General features: G+C 32.6%; 1 protein-coding gene across 4 annotated transcripts in view; it reads right to left on the bottom strand.

Moving 5' to 3' along the window:
- The window catches only part of LOC130897109 (leucine zipper putative tumor suppressor 2 homolog), a 301,729-nt gene that overhangs the window by 177,304 nt on the left and 102,797 nt on the right, over positions 1-21,628 (bottom strand). For all 4 annotated transcript variants that reach the window (XM_057805702.1, XM_057805701.1, XM_057805704.1 and 1 more), the window contains one exon: positions 9,317-9,347. The gene's annotated coding sequence lies outside the window, so the exon portion shown is untranslated. The remainder of the gene's footprint in view (positions 1-9,316; positions 9,348-21,628) is intronic.

Genomic DNA, 21,628 nt, shown 5'->3' with positions numbered 1-21,628 from the left:
ATATTTTTTACAAATACCGGAATGCATGAATATTATTGTTCATCATATAGGCAAAATATTATGCTCAATTCATAGGTCAACAGAAGGTTAAGTTTTATTGTTTTTTTGACACGTTCAGATTTAGAGACGTCAGCTAAGTCATTTTCATGCATTTCAAACTAAAAAAAACGTACTAAGATTTGTTAACATTTTCGTTCATTTTTATTAGAATGGAATAGAAAAAAATTGCAAGATATTCTGAATATGACATGCAGAAAGCATTAGAAACAATTCGTAGTGGCATTCAAGTAACAACCGCTGCAAAAATGTACATGGTACCAAGGACAACTTTATTGTACAAACATACAAGAAAATATCCAGTAAAACGTAAAATGGGTCCTAGCATAGTACTATCTCAACAAGAAGAAACGTCGTTGGTGAAATGAATGTTTCACGTTGCAACAGCAGGTTTTTCTGGAACAGAAATCAGCTTTTGGATAATGTGTAATTATTGCTTAAAGCAACAAAACAAAAAAGCAAAGCCTTTTCAAAATGATATATCCGCGAGGTATTAGTTCGAAAATTTCCAAAAAAGTCACCCTAAAATTGCCTTGAAGACTGCTTCAAATATTTGTGGTTCGAGAGAATTACTCAAAGAAGATCAGATCAGAAACTGATTCAAAGAAGTCCAAGAATTTTTGGAAAGACATTCTGATATTGTCAATGATGGCACAAGAATCTTCAACAAGGATGAGTTAGCTTTCTTTTATGTCCTAAACGGGACAAAGTTACAGTTCAAAGAACAAAAATGTATTTTAATTTCAGTCATGTTTTCATATGATTTAAAGATTTATTATCCAGATGTATTCCAGTGGAAAAAAATGGAAATAATGAAATCCCCCTGATAGAGTGTATTATAAACTTGATGAAAATGTTATATATGTTATATGTTATTACCTCATATCTTTTGGACATGTTAAGAAAATCCTTTTTTAATAATATGTATTTTGAGGTTCATATTTCATATTACTTATCAAAATATATATTTTTCATCTTCATGATTTTATTATTTAATATACACCTTAAGCACTTATCTAATTAGATAGTTACTTACCTATATTAGGTATAATTTATGACGCAGAACGTAGTATCAGCCACAGGGACAACCAATATCCACTACTAAGTGAAAACCTATCAGTTTCTGATACAAATGGTAGTTTTTCATTCAGAATTTTATTAAAAAATTATCAATATAGTAATCGAAGCGGTGGATAATTATTTTAATTTATGATCACCAAAGCTTCGATTCGTATAAAAATTCTTTGTAAAAATAGTTATAATCAAATTATGATGATGAATACACAATGTTTTGCCTTGAAATCTCAGCTATTGTTTAATTGTTGTTGTTATTATGCTGCTGCTTCAGTAGGGTTTGTGTAGTTAACCAATATACAGTAGTTGTTTTTCTACTTGGTGTAAGAGCAGCAATGGATATTGAGTATAGTAATTAATTGAATGAGTTATAGCCGTTACCCCCGAATAGAATACTATAATTTATCTACAACTTCGTGGAGAAAAACTAAATAAATTACTTATTTGAGAATGTCATTCTTGTTAATTCTCGGTAATCTCTACCACACACCATCACCTCGGTAGGTTTCCACCCTCTTAGTTTTCTCACCATCTTCTGCTCACACAAATGATTGCCGTTAATCGACCAAATGATTAACTCGGATGAAGTTAACGACCTTCTAGTTATAAAATAATAGCAATTTGTTTGCCTATGACTGCCAACCTATTTATACCAACTTTTTGTATGTTGCATCCGCCATTTTGGTAATTTAACAGTAAGGAGTTTGATGTTTGATTCAATTGACAGAGTAAGAACTATAATAATTTATCAATCCCAGTAATTAATACATTATATGATGACTGTGGATAAAAAGTTTTATCATTATAACAAAAAGGAAATGTTTCAGCATTTTCTTGAAATCTTATATTTTTAAAGGAGCAATTTTTGTATATACAGGGTGTTTCTAAATTCATGCGACAAAATTCAGGAAATTGAAATTATTCTTTCTTATAACAAAATTTTCTAGGAAAGGGGTAGGCTGAAGAAATTTTGTTAAAGGAAAGACCCATCTTGATTTCATATAAGCAATCATCTCCTGAATTTTGTCACATGAATTTAGAAATCCCCTGCATATAACCTGAATTTCGGAAACGAAACATCGATTTTAATGAAATTTAGTATACAAGGCCTTTCGTTCGTGGGAGATAAATCGATCTAGTAGGGAGTCATTTCTAGAAAATGTTGTTTTATTCACGTTTTCAATAATCAACTTAGCATTAAATAACTAGTTTTTTCATTTGAAGAAAAACAACATAATTGGAAGTAAGGTAACAAGAAAAAGGTGGATATAAGATCTTTCTATCAAGAGATGGTCCTTATGGTCCGTTTTAAAGACTTTTAAACTAGAAGAAAATATGCGCATTGATATAGAGCAACGACAATTTGCTGATTATTTACGAAAATTATGAGGGATGATAGACATAGTAATACTCGTGCCTCTTAACAAAAGTGTTGTAAAAATTGATGATGACATAGTTGCCAAACTTCCCCGAAAGTACAGAATCTACCTCAATGGAAGATCAGGAGGAAGGAGCAGCTGAATTAACAACAGAATTTCTCAATAATGTCAACATTTCAGACTTGCTACCAAACCAACTAAAATTGAAAAAAAATGCGTTTATAATGTTGTTGTGAAATTTAAACGTATCAGAAGAACTATGCAATGGTAAAAGATTCATGGTAACAAGTCTTTGCAATCGCATAATGAAGGCCAAAATTGTTACTGGTGAACAATCAGGCAAAGGGGTACTTATACCAAGGATAACACTCGATTCATCAAAAGGACAACTCGTCAGATATGCATTTGACTTGACTATCCACACATTCTAAGGGCAAACTTTCTAAACTATTGTGGTCACATTTATAGAAGAAAAAAGCTATAAATGATAAAAAAAGAACTAAATATTTAAGTCAAATTTATAGTTCTATTGTAAATTCTTATAAAACTACAAATAATTTAAACGATGGCTGCCACATATTTTTGAGATGTAAAAACCAAGAAAAAATCTTTTTAAAACAAAAATTTATATTTTATTTTATCTATAAATACGCAATGTCAAATCATTTTTTGATAAAGACTGAAAGTAGCCGAATCGTAAAATTTTTATCTATCTTTCAAACTAATTTTGGAAGAGAAGAGCAACACGATTTCGAAACATAAATATATAAAGGTTAATGAAGTTTATTTGTAGATAAACTATGAATAATTAAGTATTTGTTTCTGATATAATATTAGACTATTTGCACCCGTGACTTTTTATTTGAATAACCAGTTCATGTTTTTAGTATGTCGATGATAAAAACGAAAGATATTCATATTTCATCAGTGTGTAATTAGTGTTTCAATGCAGCAGAGGTCGGCATAAGTCAGGCGACGCTCTCCAAATATCGGCATAAACCCGCAACGCTCATAAGTCTGGCAACGCTGTCGAAAACAATTGAAACGAAGCATGTTGGTGTTTCTGGTAGTTGTGTCTATGTCATGATAACATGTGATCGTTGAGTAGACGCGTTATCATAATGAATAACCGATACAAGTATACGCAATTCTCGTCGAGTATGAGTGTACTGGAACGACAATAAACCTCACGTCTTCAATGAAGAAAAATAAAACCTGTCTAAGCTGTATGCGTGGACAGGTATCTTTTTTGAGGGTCTCGGGACGGGCCAAAGTTATCTAGACAACGTCCGTCATTTCATGCAGAATGGAGCTTCACCGCTCTACGCGTTATGTGTGCGGGAGTACCTCAATATTTATTTTGGAGATTGGATAGGCAGACGAGGATTCGTTGAGTAGCCTGTGACTTGACACCCTGTGATTTATTCCTGTGTAGCCTTCTCAATGACCGCGTTTTTGCACTTCCCTTCTCGACCTCCGGACTGCAATTGAAGAAGTGTTTTAACTTTTCGCAGACAGCTTGACATGTTTCGCCGGACCTGCCTCTACGTTAGGAAATGCATTGATCAAGATGGGCATTAATTTGAACACTCATAGTAACCCTTGCTCGAATCCTTTTTATAATTTCTTTTAATAAATTCATTTTTACGCTGCATTTTTTCTCTTTATGCAAATTAGTTACCGACCTTTGTATAATTTTTAAAAAACACAATTTACAAGAAAGGAATACCTCGGTACTGGAAAGAATACAGCCAAATATCGGGATTTATTGTTTTCTTTAGTCCACTCTGTGTATCTCACAAACTGGTAGATTAAGAAAAAAAATTCAATAATTAGTACTTTAAATATTTTTTAACGATCTACTAATTCCTCAATTTACGATACTTCACATCTTATTATAGTTGCTAAAAATTGAACGAGGTGTCTGTAGAACCATTAAAGTTTAATCTCTACCGGCGATAAGTACTAAAAAAACCGAAAATTAAGTCCGGTAGACAGTATTTCGCCTCCACGATATATTGATACACTTTCTAGGTCGTACAGAGAAAAGCATTTCGGCATCATTGATATATTGAAAATATCATTTAGAGGCTTAAATAGTCAATTTACAACCCACACAAGGCACTTTATTGCTTTTATTGATTATAATAAAAAGCAGAAGTCATCCGTTCGGCGATATAATAAACCAACCACAGAATTTCAGGGTCGTTCAACTTGATTTTTAAGATTATATTATTATTAACGAAATCACTTAAAAGTCAACGTACTTGTTCAATTCTATTTATTATTAAATAATAATAGAACTTTGGTCATTCGATAAATTGGAATGTCGGTTTACAAATTATATGGTTAGAATATTATAAACACTAGGTGTCATTTTCAAAGCGTAGCATATATAAACTATATTTAAGCCATTATAAGAAATTCAAAATCAAGCGAAGCCTTCACACAGCTCCTTTAAGGGTTAATTTTATGCTGCTTGTTGAGGAACCTGCTGGAAACTGTTTTCATTTCATTTAAATCAATACAAATGAAAGTGAAGTATTTTATAATGGTCAATTTTTAAAATATTGTGATGGAGACACAGCCACATCCCAAAAATTAATTCATAGAAAGGTGATATATGAAATTATATAGTTGAATTGATTTCAGTTGCTGTTAAACACAGCACGCGCATATGGTTTTATGCATTTGTGGAATACCAAAGTTTTATTAGTGGTTCCTTTGACGTGATTTTTTGTTAAAAAAGCTAAAAAAATTAACATGTTTCGCTTATTTAATTTGTGGTGTGAAAGTTAGTTTATTATCTTGAATAAATAAAACATAAAACTTGTGTGGTGTTTGAATGAACAATATGAATGATATTTTTTTCATAAAGTTCCTAATATGAGATACAACGAGAATCTTAATATGTAATATGAGATATCTCATTTTTGGAAAGAAAAATCAATCTTTTCGATTATATTCTAGTATTGTAACAGTTTTAATCCTTGTATTTGTTACTTTTAGCAGAATAATGACAATTTTATTTTGGTTCTTCTCCTTATTTTTCTAAGTTTCCTAATATGAGATAGTCTAATAATTATTATTTCGAATAAACTTAACGTTTTAAAGTAAAATGTGTACAAAGCACTTTATCGTTATTATATAAAGCTACAAAAATAAAAAGGTAGGAGTGGATTTGGTTGCGGGCGATATGCAATACGGGTAGAATACTGAAGTTGCAAGGGTTGCTACTTAAGTTTTGAGATATGGCAGCACTGATGTGAATATATCAAATCTGATAATTCCATCATGAAGTCTGACATACGAGTGCTATTTGAGTTTTTTACAGATACTTGACATATTCATCTTGGTCAAAAAATGGAACATTTGCTTGCGATCATTTTCTGTGATTTTTACGTGGATTAAACTAACAGCAGTGTACCGATCACCGCAGTTCGACTTTTGGCGATGAAGCACCAACCTCGAGCCACCGAATTTCACTGGTTTTCCGAAATTAATCGAGGTCGCACTTCACTACAGGATGAATTTCGTGAAGGTCGTCCAAAATCGACTATCGTGCTAGAAAACATCGATGATGTGCGTAAACTGAAATTCCAAGACCGTCATGTGATATGCCGTAAGGTTGAGGCATACTTGGACATTAGTTCTACTCGCATACATTCAATATTGCATGAAAGTTTGGCTGTCAAAAAGTTTTGTTCGCGTTGGATACTAAATAATTTGACAATCGCCCAAAAAAAGAACTCGAGTCGATTGGTGCAAAGAAATGCTGGAAAAATTCGATCACGGTGCTTCAAAAGATGTCTATACGGACGTGATAGGTGACTAGTGATGGATCTTTGGATATATATGAATTCTGTTTTTTCGGAATAACTGAAAATATCGCCACATTTCCTTTAAAGCAACGTAGGAGTGAATAGAATCAAAATATTATATTAGAAATGAACAGAAATGCCATCAAATGGTACAATCCACAATAATACACAGAAATGAAAAAGCAGTGCCAAACATTCTGGGATTTTGGGCACTACACCAATTATTTTTCGATTTGCAATCGAGAAACATATCAAGTTCAATTTGCGAGTTATCGAAAACAAGAGATTATCATCTTTTCTCCGATACCCAAGCTCTAATGTCCAGATCCATGCCGGTTTGGACATGCCTGGACAAGCTAAATGAGATAAGTAAGAAGAATAGAGTTACATTTCAATGGGATCCGTCACACACAGGATTGGAGAGAGATTAAATAGCAGATGGAGCAGCTATAGTAGGGTGGATAAAACTATTTGTATTAAAATGGCCGCAAAAAAGGAAACACATTATATTCAAACAGATAATTATTAAAACTACCTTTTAATCACTGAAATCTCACCCTTAGATCTTCTAAAACTCTCCGACACAGCGACGGGTATTCACGTAGACTTTTAAGAAAACTCGATTAAGAGGAGTCAACTAAAGATAGATTTGGGTTGCAAGGAGGTAATGAAAAACCACTTCTGTGTGCCATGAATTTGATTGGAAACATTTCTTTAATAAGGGGTGAACTCTCGTTGAATATTTGACCTTTTGGAAAAGTCCCTGCAGTGAGCCCTGCTGTTTAGTCCGAGTGAATATCTAACAGCTCTCTTTTGTAGTTTGAAGATTCGCTCAAATTTAGTCGCACTACACATATACCAGAAGGGAAGGGCATATCGGAGATGCGACTCAATAAGGGCATAATTAATTGTTAAGGAGGTGGATAAATTCAGGTCTTTGGAAACTGATCTCAGCGTAAAGCAGGAGGAACTCAGTTTTGTAGATAAGGCGACAATATTTCAAGGAATTGTCCACAACAAGCCCTAAGAATTTCACAGATTCAACTACGTCAAAAATGATAAAAGTCTCTTTTTGACCAATCTTTCTATGATCTTAGATCACGTGGGAAGGAGTGCAATTGGACTATAATTCGATGCTTGATTTAAAGCCGTCTTAAGGCAATTGAGAAAAGTGCCATTTTTGAATGAAACGTCAATTAAAGTGGTAAGGTGATTTAATGTGCAATTGGACAGACTCGTGTATGCGTACAGTATGTATGTGTAATTCAGGTATGGTATATAATGCGACTCAAAGGATGTACTATGTCCCCATTTGTAAGTAGCTTGTATCAAACATTGAAGTAAGTTTATTTTGATTACATAACAAATTTCCTTTTGCTTGGCCAATATTTACAAACAATTAGCACAACTTTGTGAAAATAATAGACAATTTCGATTCTTTTACTATTGTGCTGTAATCTACTAATTTAATTTTGAAAGAAATGTCAGTATATACAGTGGATAGTATATTCAGCTAGCTATTCAGTCAACGTAAAAGTACTAATAGGTTGGGATGGTATATTTCATTGTATATTCTTTATTATACAAGAAATGATATTTCGCTATGATCTATTTTAGTAATCCAAGACTTATTACGATCATTTTAAAAATTATTACAGAACAATTTGAATATGTCCTAAAATTTTCATAAATAATGTACTTGAGCTAATACAAGTTTTCGGGATATCAATGGTCTTTCATAACCATCAGTTGTACACAAAACAATAGAAAAAGATTTGGACTCGTCAAAAGCGCTATGTAGCCGTATCATTAGATCTCTAAGTACATATTTGCCAATAAATAAAAGTTAGTAATCAAATAAGAATTTATGGAAATACACTGATTGTAAAAAATTAACCAGTTTCGAAATAACGAAAGAAAATAAATAATATGAATGGAGTATTAACAGTTCACAATACTTCCTAATATTCCTAGTAGAATTATTGACCATAATTTCAGTAAAGGCATGAGATCTTTTCCCTAAAGAGGGATCCGTGAGATCTTTTCTAGTTAGTAGACTGAAATAACTTAAACGTTAAACAATTTCTAAAATTTAATAACCCTTTAACAACTGAATTTTCAATAGCCTGAAAAGAATTTCCTATTGCCAATCAGTCCTCGTAAGCTGAAATATTCTTTCCGAAAACCTACCAAATCGTGAGGATTGTTTTACTGGATCTATGCATATGAATCCGAAACTAAACAACAATCGACTGTATGAGTCTTTCAAGACGAGGCCAATCCTAAAGTTGTTCACGCACGAAGCACTCCGAAGCAAATGGTCGCCTGTTTTGTCGGAAGAACTAGAAATATCTCCACCGTTCCATTAAAGCAACGTAGAACGGTCATTCCGAATTGTACACCAGCATTTATTCCGATCACTATAAATAAATTAAATGAGTGCTGGATTCACCAGAAGGTTAAGTATGCTGTATATTTTAATGAGTGGCAACTTTCCTTCCGAATTTTTTTACTTACATTTACAAAATAAAAAAAAAACATTGTTCACACGGAGAAGAAGAATTGTGATAAGTTTTGATCAACGTTGTTGATCTTTACGAATCACTCCGTAAGTTTTTCATAATCGAACAAGTATTTGAAGTCGAAAAAATCGATTGTATGAGTCTTTCCAGACGAGGCAAATCCAAAAGATCGAGCAGGAAGTACTTAGAAGCAAATGGTCGCCTGTATTTTTCGGAAGTACTGAATAGGTCTCCACCGTTCCATTAGAGCCACGTAAAACGGTCATTCTGAATGGTACATCAGCATTTGTTTACCAGAAGTATTCGAAGAAATTGGTATATATAAGTAAATTACCTTTCAGAGAGCAATTATAGAAGAAAACTGGGCCCTTACTTCCGCTTATAAAAAATGATTAATATTGGTCAGTGTGTCAAAATTCCTCTTACAACAACAGATTTTTATAGTGAAATTATAAAAACTCACCATGAATTAATTGACTGGCACACTAAGAAATCTGAAACACAAATGCAAAAAGTTATTAAATGTGGAAGTTCGAAAAATGCAGTAATTTTTGAAAAATTTCAAAGAACAATAGACAAATTATACATTTAACATTAATAAGTTCGTAAAAGTGAAGTCAAAAAATCAAACTTAAATCATCTTATTGCTAAAATCGAAAACATGTCATTATTTTCTTAAATTCTCTAATAAATTAATTATTAAGTGCGTACAAAATTTTCTCGAATACGCCATAATAACCCCATAAAACATCAGGGTGACTGGAAATCTGCCTTGTTAGCATTAGCATATATAGAAGATAGTTTGCATATGAAAAGTGTTTGTTCAAACGTTATTATAAATTAATATAAGTTTTTTTTTGATAAATTATCAATTAATAATTGACTCTATTAAAAACAAGTTCTTCAAAAAGTAAATGTAGAGATGCCGAAATGTCAAATTATTGTTGCACAAAAAATAGTTTTTTATTATACAAGGCAAAAAAGTACTAGATTTTAGCTTCAGGTGTTATTGGCACCCTCCACGGAAATTTCCATGGCTCCTACAGACACGGAAATTTTAACAGAAACGGATCAGAGAGAAGCTTTTTCCGTATCTCCAAGTCTTACCGCGTGATTTAAAATCGCCACCGTCAACAGAAAAATCCGTGGTAATCATTTTAACCTTATAGACTGGAAAATTTTTATAGAAACGGATCAGAATGAAGCTAGACATTGGCATTCGTTATTGAAGATTGTCCCAACGCTTTTTAATTTAGAATTTTGGATAATTAATTTTAAAACCATATTAAATAATACAGTGGAGAGCGGGTCACCTTGTTGGTTCTTCAGACTTATACCCTTTCCATATCGCTTCATTTTTTGTTTTATCTGAGGTTAGTCTAACTAATCTGCCATACTACGTTCTGAAAACATCCCGCGACCTTATTTGATCAAGTTACTTACTTTATTACCTCGTATTCTACGTCTCTATAACTAGTTATGTCATGCTTAAGGAGAACTCCAATATGTTAAGAGGAATAATGCTATGCATTTCAACGTTATCAAATACGAGGATATATTGAAAAATTTTTAGCCTACTATAGAACCAAAAAAAATTTCAAAATTTTTTATTTTGAAAAAATTGGAAAAAAAATTATGACCTTTTAAACTTTTTTCAGTTAAGGAAAGAGATGATGGTCGGATGGAGCCAAATCTGGTGAATAATGGGGGTAATTCAAACACTAAATCACGAATTTTATGCATGGCAACATGAGATTTGTGTGCAGGGGCTTTGTACTGCAAAGTGTCAGTGGTCAGTGGTCAGTAATGTTGAATAGTATTCTCCAGTTATTGTTCTTATCTCTTATCCAAAAAATCAATCATGATTACTCCATGGCAATACCAAAAAACTGAAACAAGAACTTTTCCAGCAGATTTTTGGAGACGGAACTTCTTAGGTCTTGGAGAACCAGAGTGTCGCCATTCCATCGATTGTTACTTTGTTTCTGGATCGTAGAAATGTACCCAAGTCTCATCCATAGTAACAATTTAGTTTAAGAAGTCTACATAGTTTTCAAATCGAGCACAGATCAAACGCGATACTCTTGCACGCTTTTGGTCAACATTCAAACATTTGAGGATCCATTTTGCAGCAATTTTTCTCATGCTCAAATTGACGTGAACCATATGATGAATGGGTTCGTATGAAATATTCAGTGCTTCAGATATCCGTTTTAGCCCAATTCGACGATCTGATAAAATCATATCATGAACCGATATCATACGATCATACGATATCATGAATCGATATTTTCGGGGACTGACACAGAAACTGGCTATCCCGATGGGTCATCATCTTCAATGGAAAATTTGCCTCTTTTGAAGCTTGCAGTCCAATTTTTCACGGTCGCATACGAAGGACATTGATCACCAAAGGTATTAAGGATATCTTCGTAAATCTGCTTACCTCTTAACCCTTTTAATTATAGCTACTTGATGATGGCTCGATACTCCAATTTCTGGATTTTCACAATTTCGGTGGACATCTTTTTTCTTTTAATTTATTGCGTAACTCTGGTTTACTTTTTTGACGTCAAACTGTACACTGACACTTCTAATAAGTTTCAAAAGACACGCGATCGAAAGAGGGTAGCTCTGGGTAAGAACAACTTGGGAAGGATACTGAGGAGGTCAGGATCCACAGCGGGATATAATACTATTGAAGAAGAGTAACAGCCCAGCGCCACCTTCTTCCACCAAAATTTGGACTTGCCCATTGAATCATTTTATTCCAACTGCCCTAACTTGTCAAAATTTTCTTAGTAATTCATATATAATAATAGTTCAAGAAGAGCACTCGACCAATGATATTTCGTTGTACATTCAATCTGTTATTTATCATCAATGTGTTTATTACAAGTCAAATCACGTTCACGATGTTTATCGAAAAATATAAGAAACTAGAAGCAGAGAAGACCATATTAAATACTATTAAAACAACTCAAAGAAGTACGAGACTAATTTTTAGTGAGTTAGCTCCGATTACGCATCGTATCAGAGCATCAACGACATCAGCTGAAGGTTGATTACTCTTTGCAAGTCTCTAAATATACTACCATTACGTTCTACTAAAATGTTGGTTGTAAAATTAAACTGTTGTTGATGACCATTCAAGCAGTAATCCCACCGAATGTGAAGTCCGCTAAGTTATTCTTCTGAAAACGAAAATAGTGTCTTCTGCTAATATTCACCGACAGCTTGTTGAACTTGAGACTAAAGGCGTAATGGATAATATAAATGTGCAGAAGAAATGGAGTAGAGGTTAAAATGAGAGGAGAACAAATGTTCATTATGGAAAACGATGTGAATGGCCTAGTGTAATGGATGAAGACTTTACAATAAGACTGAGTGAGGATAGTCGCTCAAAGTTTTAGTGCAGCACTAAAGGATTGTTTCCAGAACTTGGAGAATTTCTTTGTGAAAAGCATTTGGATAACAATGACAAACTTAAATAAACTAACTGAATGGTTTAACAGTCAAACGGAAGTGATTTTAGAAAATTTAATCTAAAAAGTGATACTACTACCCAACAAATATTTGAAAATTAATAATGACTACGTTTACAACGGAAAAATATAATTTTGTAATACAATCTATGTTGAGAACTAAAAGACGCATTTTACTTGAAAAGTAACCGTCGAATATTGGTCTTCAAATTGATTGTTACTACTTGATTGATTAATTGAAAGGTGAATTGAATATTCTTTCACATCGTGTATTGCTGTGTTAGAAAAAAATGATAAGCCAACTGTCAGTTAATTTTTGGATGACTTCATCATATGTGAGCAAGATATTTGTTAAAAATATATCTTTAATAGCCTATAGTATATTATTATTATTTCAAAACAATCGCGTTTGGATATTCTAATAGACGGGTACGATCATTTGAAAAAATGGTATGTGAACTGTAGAACTGATTCCAAATTACAAGCTTGTATATATAGAATAATAAAAACAAACATTATTAAATATAAAAGAATTGGGTAAATTGTATTTCCAAAACCTACAATTTATTTAAAAGGGAATAGAAATAGAATGTTGGGACATTTGGTCTTATAAATTGATTCAAATAATACGAGGATATATTGAAAAATTTTTAGCCTACTTTAGAACCAAACAAAATTTCAATGTCAAAATATTTTATTACTTAACATATTCTTCTCTAAACCCTAAATTACGAATTTTTTGCATGGCATTTCACAACAACTTCATAATTTTCACTTCATCATCCCCCAAAAACTACTCAAGTTATTTCATTGTCAGATAAGAGAACTTCAAACTGAGGATATGCTATAACTTTACGGATCTGTGTAAAAACAAATATTACATCGTTTAGATACGTAATATTTGGAAATATTATTGACAAATATCGAAATTTATCACTATTATTGCTTAGCACATTCGCAAAGTTTTCCATATGTCCTATTTGAATTTGTAAAGAACGTTTTCATCAATGACTCATATTCTATATACTTTTTTCCAAGATTTTACTAGTTTCGAATGGGCCTGTCCTCGATGTTCCACAGACAAAGGAAACAAGAGTATTTCGTAAATCCATATTTGGTCAGGAGTCAGATTTTTTGACTCCAACTTCGCACAGACTTTTGTCATGTGTAATTCCTCGTGTAAAATTTTTCTAACTATTTCTTTATCGGCGTTTACAACCTTGTAAATCCTCCGGATGCTCCTTCGACGAATCGCACGGCCAATTTGGTTGATTTTGGTCACTGTATCCGGAATTGAAAGAGTCACGGAGCGACCTGGACGCTGGTCATCTTCAGTGCTCTCTTGGCCTTTACTAAAGCACTTACACCACTCAAAAAACATGCGCAAGAAATTTGAGACTGATACGTTGCTCCTGTTTTTCGTCACTCATGGTTTTCGGCACAAGAAACGTTCGTTTCAAACCGCTACTGCACAAATACTATGATAGTGACGGAAACATGTTTTGGGACGTGATATCTAGATTCCTAACCCACTACCCATTTTCTAGCCCACTCGTCTAGGATGCCCTCTAGGCGCACAGTCTCGTTATTTAATAGCCAGACCTCCTACTTTTCCTTCCTTCTGTGGGAAAATTTTTAATCCGAGTGGTCATTCACTTTCTTTAAAGTTTCGGATGTTCCCTCGGCCCGTGCTTATGAAATATGGAGTTACCGTGTTCAAGGGTGTCTTCCTGTGAGTTGACTAGAGTTTAAGGATTGTTTTTTGTCACTATATATGAAAAATGGATACAGTATTATACCACAGAAATAAAAAATTTACAGACAAGTCACGAATTTGATAAATAGTCATCTTATTAAAAAATATTATTTTTCTCAAGTACGAATGAAATGATTAATTTAAGAAAATAAGTATATCATGATCAAATACAACTGTAGAATCTCCATGAGCTGGTAAGAACAATTCATATTATTGAGTTGTTGAATAAATCATACATCCGATGGAACTGTTGCTTCAATAATCTATTATTTTCATGTAGTGAATCTCACGAACGAAATAAAACACTGAACACGATAATGGGATGATGTACAACCTCAACTGTAATCTTGTGTATCAACAGATTCTCGTAGCTAGAAGCGAGTATTTATAAGTAAAATAAACATTGTACTGACACAACAAAACACAATAACAGAATAAAACAAAAAATGGAAACAGAATTACCAGACTTTAAAAATAGTAAAGAGATTGTGGAAATGTGAGACAGTTATATTATGTACATCCTATAGTATAATCCCACAATTTATATTAGAGTGATTTATATTGTAGAGCGATTGTATGGCCTAAATTAGACAATTACTCTATACCAAAAAGTTGTTTCTAGCAGATATTAAACTTTTGAATACCGACAAAAACAATAAGATTCAATATCAGTAGGTGGGAGATAGCTGGACTTCACCCACCTCACACCATTTAAAAAACATACGTGTTATATCTATCGAATTCACAGGCTTATAATCCTTTTTGGTTCCAAACTTTTGACACATCTCTCCACCGCCTGGGAATGACAGGGAAATGGTGTAAAATCTGGGACATCTCCTGTCCGATCCATTTTCTTAATTTCTTTATCGGTCAATTGTAATAAGATTGGAGATTCAGTGTACTACGTATATATCGACGTAGCAAGTGGAACTATGTGTAAAATTTGTTGACACTTGTTGCTGACGCGTGAACAAAGATTTTTGGGAATGTACTCTATTTACTCTTAGGACCATACTACGTGTATGAATAGCTTATTCTCCAACGAATTTGCTATGATCTGATACATGCATTTTTCTGCAGAGAGACTCCATGGAAAAAACCAATAAGTTGAGATAAAGCTATTTTCTTGTCTTATGCTCATAATACTACGGTACTTCAATTATTTTATTAACTAAACATAACTTCCAAATGCCAAACTGTCAACATATTCTGCACATATAAAATGAAATATCACATTTGAGGTGAGAAATCGATAGTAACGAAGTAACAAAAATTTTGAGGGCCCCTAAATAAGTCCAAATCTGTTTGATTTGTTGCTGTTTGCTGTCTGCTTTTTTTTCTCTATCAAATTTTGTCAGTCTATTTATTAAAAAAGAATAGATACGTGTCACGCTTATTACTAACTGTGTTTTTATAGGTGATAAACTCGGAATATATATAAAATATATATGAAAAAATAGTTTATAATTTTCTTTCTAGAATGAGTAACCTTTTGTCGAGTACAGTTCTGGGAAATAGAAATAGTCACGTGTTAAAGTGAGCACTTAGAAAAGTTTAAAAAAGTAATAGAATAAAAGAAACATACATAAAAGCACAAAGGCTCAACTGGGCCGGGCACATAATGAAAAGTAAACTAATTGAAATGATCAAAAGAATAAAGCAATGGAACCCATTGTGGCCAAGGAGAAGGGGCAGGCAGAGAAAAACTTGGAGAAACTAAATAGAGGAGGACATAAAAGCACTTACTATAGAAAACTAGAGAGCAAAATGCCGGAACCGTAAAGAATGGAAAATAATAACAAAAGCAGCCAAAGCAGACGACAAACTATAAAGAAAATAAAAATTAGAAAACGAGGAGTAATCCACCTAAAAAAAAAGGATTTAAAGCGCCAAAAGCGATAGCCATAATCCACAGACAATGAGCTCGAAGATATTGTGGAACTTATTGTTTTTAAAGAAGAGTTTCAAAACAGTGATGATAGTAATATAAATAAAAACTATATACAACCATCTAGCGAAGATGATTCTTCAAGTGAAGTTGATTATATACTGCATTGACACAAATTGTGGATGAAACGGTTACTTCTGAAGATGAAGAATTCAACAACGGCGAAAATTAAAAGAAAAACGAAGTTCGGATAGTAATTTATGAGTTGCGTTTGACTGGATTAGAAAGACTGAAAATTTTATACCGAAAGATTATATTCCACAAAAAAAAAACAATTGTACTGTGTAATATAACAAACAAGTCTTCAGAATGGATGCTGCGTTCAAATTATTTCCTAAAAAATTATTTATATGGATCGCCCCATGTACCAATCAACGATTGGAAATTATAGAAATTACAAATATTTAGTCCGTAAAAGAAAATTCCGGTGATGGTGAAAAATTGTGAAGAAATTAACTCGACCAATTCGAGATACGAAACATAATTTTATGTTTTACCTTTTTAGGTATTAAGCAACTGTGACAGTATCGGTACTGTAGAAATAAAAACAAAAGATGGCCGGTAAAAAAGAAATTACTTGTCCCGATTCACTTATGTTTTAAAATGAATTTATGGGAGGCGTCGATCATGTCCTGCAAATGATATCACAGTATGATTCGAATAAAAAAAGCTCCAAATGGTGGCGAAAGGTTTTGTATAGTCCTTCCAATATCAAATGCAAATTATAAAAACCCTTGCCAACAATTTTGTTTGATCTATCATAGGCGTAGATACCTCATTTCAAAAATTTATTATTTTTATAAATACTTATAAAAATATTTAGATCTTATGCGAGGCAATTGAATCATTATAAATTGGACGGCATTATGCGTCGTTATTTAGACAGGCACTAAATTGTAGTCCTACTTAGAACTGAGAAAAAAAATCATTATTATACCTCGTTAACTTACTATAACTGAATATTAAATTATAAAATGTGAATAGACGAGTAAAATGTACCTGTCTGTTAGTACGTTTGGTTTAAACAGGGTACCAGACAGGAACTGAGCCCTTTTTGTATCCCATTCGGTTTTTTTTGGAAAACGAAATTCAAAGCAAAAACCATGAAGGAGAATAAATTATTCGCAAACAAAACAAGAGAAAAAAAACTTTTTCAATTTCAAAGTATCTTTATAAATAATCATGGTAGTCATCATCTGATTGAATTATGTTGGATTGTAAAGAGAGTGATACCACATACTCATCTTCTTCTTTGATAACATGTTCAACACAGTTTTTCCAAGGCTCTAGGCGTCAGCTGCAAGAAATTTCTTTCCGAGTTCTAGAATCTCTGCTCAGTTCTGGAGACCGATTACATTTTCGTAATTTTGATTTTAGGTTTGCCCATATTAACTTTGTCAACTGATTTCAGTTTTTCTTTATATGTTTTTCGGTTCTGTGCATGATCCACAGCAACCCCTTTCGTGACTATTCGATAATTGGAAAATTTATTTACTCAAGTTAATTCGGCAATTCTTGTATATCTAAATGAATCTTACATTTCGAAGAAATTGTGTACATACGCCTTCCGATAGCTTCGGACAATATAAATGCATTTATGTTTACGTGGACTGACGGTTTGTTAGATGTTTACCGATATTTATACGGGGAGTGAACATTATTTTCATTTCATAATTTGGTATAAGTGCCGTGAGTATTTAGAGGAATGTTGATTTACAACGTTTTCCTCTTATTTTTTTTTGTGCAGCATATATTTTATATGCTCCACTATTTTGATATCATGAAATACTGTTGGGACACATACAACCCACTAACCAATACTATTGGGACAAAATGTCTCAATTATTATTTTGCAATAATCAATAAATAATATGATGATTTATTTAAATATATGTTGTTCCCGTCAAACTAAATTAGCAATAAATATTTTGTGCTATAAATATATCATGAATCGTATTGAAAGGTTTAAATCAAAATAATTCAGGAAAATAAATAGAAAAGAAATGTTCATGGAGTGATAAAATAAACTTCTTCTTTGCCCCACCAGAACGCAGACAACAACGCTTAAAGACGTAATAACGAAAGTCGTCATAGTGTAACGCCCTCTATAATAAGCAACCATCAGCAGAAAATAAAAAGAACGAATAAAGAAGCATAACATAGAAAATGAGAGTGCCTGGGGTGCTATACCAAGATGATTGTTGATTATAGATTTTTATAAATTTTGTGAATCATACCAGTGGCGGTTCCAATATTACAATGTTAGGTGATTTAAGTGAAATTAATTAATAATATAAAACATAAACTTTCTATTAATTAATTGATTCCTCGAAAATATATGTATGTCATTTGAAAAGTAAATATTAGTTAAGTGCCAAGTGAAAAGTGAGTTGTATAAGTCTATAATATATCTGAGATATTGATACACTTTTTTACCGTAGCAGTATTTGTACTTTTAGAAAAAATTCATTTGTAATACTAATAAAAATCAAATAAAATATGGATTGTAAAACATAGATGTTGTGGTATAATCTTTTGCTGGTGGTCGAGATTACTAAAAACGAGCGAAGTGAAACTATAAGCAACAAAATCACAGGTATTATATTAAAAGACCTTCATGGTATAAGAAAAACTATCAGAAAAATATATTGAAAGTTTACTTTCAAAAACTAGCTCAAACGAAAAAGGCTTCAACTTTGTAGTGCAAACATTCGATTTTGAAGTTCGTGTGCAACTTAAAAAATATTAATATTTTTGAACATTTTCCTTCTTTTACCTCCAGGAAAACCAATATAGTTAGTCTTTAGGGCCGGTAGTGGAGAAACATTATTTTTTTTGTTGCCTATATTGTAAACAACGCATTTTGACACAACAACGTAAGTATCAATTACCAAATTACCAAAAAGGTATAAATCGCACTTGGCGGTGGGCTGTACCATCTTTGAGTGCCAAAAATGTATGCCAAATAATACGTATATCTTATTTAATTAAAAACATCCTACATACATGTACAAACATAGGAAATATCTTTGATTTTTTTTTGTCAACAACATCAAGTGTATGAATATTGATAGTCCAATTATTAGAAATGTAAACTGTACTATCTAATATCTAATATCTATGTGTTCCCTTATAAAAAGCGTGATCTTCAGTATAAAATGCTTATACCATAAGCTTGATAGAATTAACGTATGTCAAAAGCACGTTTTCTGAAGCTGCGGTAGGAGTTTTTGTTTGGCAGCATATCATTAAGTACTTATACATTGCTTCATATCATTTTCTAAATTTTTCTGATTGCAGCGCTTACAACAGTATTAGTGTTTCCCTTAATATCTATCCAATTTTTGATAATAAACTGTCAGTTTGACGTTGTTAATAAAATAACAATGCATATTATGCTTGATTCAATGATGATGATTAAAAATCTAGGAATAAATCCTGCGGGACATATAAAAAACCTTTTGTATTTCACGAGAAGTAAGTATAGTTACTAGTTCCTAGCTATATTACCAGCCCTAGCTATCCTTTAAGCGAAACAGATGAACAGTATCTTTTCTAGAGGAGCTTAATGTTCCAGAAATTGTTGCCATCAATGTACATTGGTTAAATAATAATGAGCCTGTTCTTGTCAAAAACTATACCACAGTAGCCAGATTCAATAGAACTAGTTTATGTCATGGAGGTACCATGATCATGTCCACAAACAACGACTTTTCCGAAATAACACAGTTCAATGATATAATATCTGAGAAAGTATTCGAATTTTCTATCGCCTACCATAAGACTTATGACCTCTACATTGTTTGTATTTACAGAACACCTGACGCTAGCGTGCTTACTTTCTGTCACAAACTACTGACCTTACTGGAGTCCTTACCTCTAAAAAGCAAACTAATTCTTTGTGGCGATCTCAATATTGATTATTCCAATGTGTGTGATGGTCAAGATCGTCACTAACCAAAATAACTAAGATCAGTTGCAGTACTATAGACTATGTCGTGTCATCATGATCCAGAATACACCGACTGTACTGTTAGGTCTCTACAATCATGAAGCAGTGATAACAAAATTTTCATTAAAATCCAATACTAAAAATGCTTCTCGCAAATGATGCCGTATCTTTTCGGAAAAAAAGTTGTCAAAACATCAAGCACCGTTGTCAAACAACAGACTGGAACATGCTCTCTGGTTATGTGGACGAATTTTCTAGATTCATAAAAACACTAGCTAGTCTGACATCGAATTATTTTCCACTCAGGCGTATGAAAAATAAGCAAAATAATCTCTGGTCCACTAAAGGTAACAAAACTCAGTCATAACTGAACAACACCTGGTTTCCACCTAAATAATACATACAATCCTTAAAAATAACTTATCATCTATAGAAGTCACCCTGTTCTTATATGTTTACTTTTACTTATCACTGAGTTGTTTGGTTTCATATTCCCCTAACTATATTTTCAGTCAAAATAACTTTTATATACTATTCTATGATAATTTATGCTTTCTATCGAACTGTTCATTCATTTGGTAGAAAAACAGTCCAAACCCAATATAAAATTATATTTGAAAATTAACTTTAAAATCGTATTGCACCTAATTCATCTAATTTGTGTTTCACATACCACCAAATCCACTTAACCAATATTATTTTGTTTTCTATGTATTTTGAATGGTTAGGATCTTGCCACATAAGAACCGTAAAAACAATCGAGCTGGTATTGCCTCATACCTAGTAGACACTCATACATTCCTTTGTATAGAGTGTCTGCAAAAATTGGAAAGGAAATGAAAAAAAAAACAAATTGTTAAGTCAGAAGAGTATCTAGATGTTCTAAAACAACATGGTACAGTTCCTAAATTATGCAACGATGTTCCCAACAGTGATTAAAAAACCACAGGTCAACAAATCTTGAAACTAGTTTCATAGAGTCCTTTTAAATTTAACCAATGCAAAAGGTTTATTATACGAAGTGGTATAAATAGCTACGTTATTATCCCAAGTTGACTATCTTATCGATCAAATACAGGAGTATTTGAAGGGGTTTGCAGAAAAGGTTAGTCATGTATTAATATTCAACCAAAGCCAATTCCCACTGAAGTAGAACCAAACGTTTTAAAATTAAGGGATGTGGATACTCTATTAAGCAAGTAACTACGGAAAGGAATGGAAAACTTTAGAAGCTAGAACTATAAGCAGATAGTAGATCTTCCGATTATAATACCATTGATAATTTTAGTTACGGTGATGAAGACCAAGAAAGACGATATTTCTGACATTTTAGTTCAATATTTTTTTTGTATTTTGTTTTTTCTCAATTACGTACGTAACTTTGCTTTAATGCTCCTCTCAAATAAAAGTTTTGTTTTTTAAAGTGAAGTGAATTATGTAATTTCATTTTCAAATTACGTCTAATCCATTTTTCATATTTTCAAACTCTAAATCCATATTTTTATAGCCGAATCCACTAAACATCCTTCTTACACGGTCATAATTATCGTTCCTTAGCTAACAACACCGCTCAAGTCGAAAATTGGCGGTTTCAACCAATCAGAAGCTGTAATTCGAAAAGTAGTGAGGTTGGC

The sequence above is a fragment of the Diorhabda carinulata genome, chromosome 8 (assembly GCF_026250575.1).
Source record: "Diorhabda carinulata isolate Delta chromosome 8, icDioCari1.1, whole genome shotgun sequence".
NCBI lineage: Eukaryota > Metazoa > Arthropoda > Insecta > Coleoptera > Chrysomelidae > Diorhabda > Diorhabda carinulata.
This window is presented reverse-complemented; position numbering and strand designations above follow the sequence as displayed.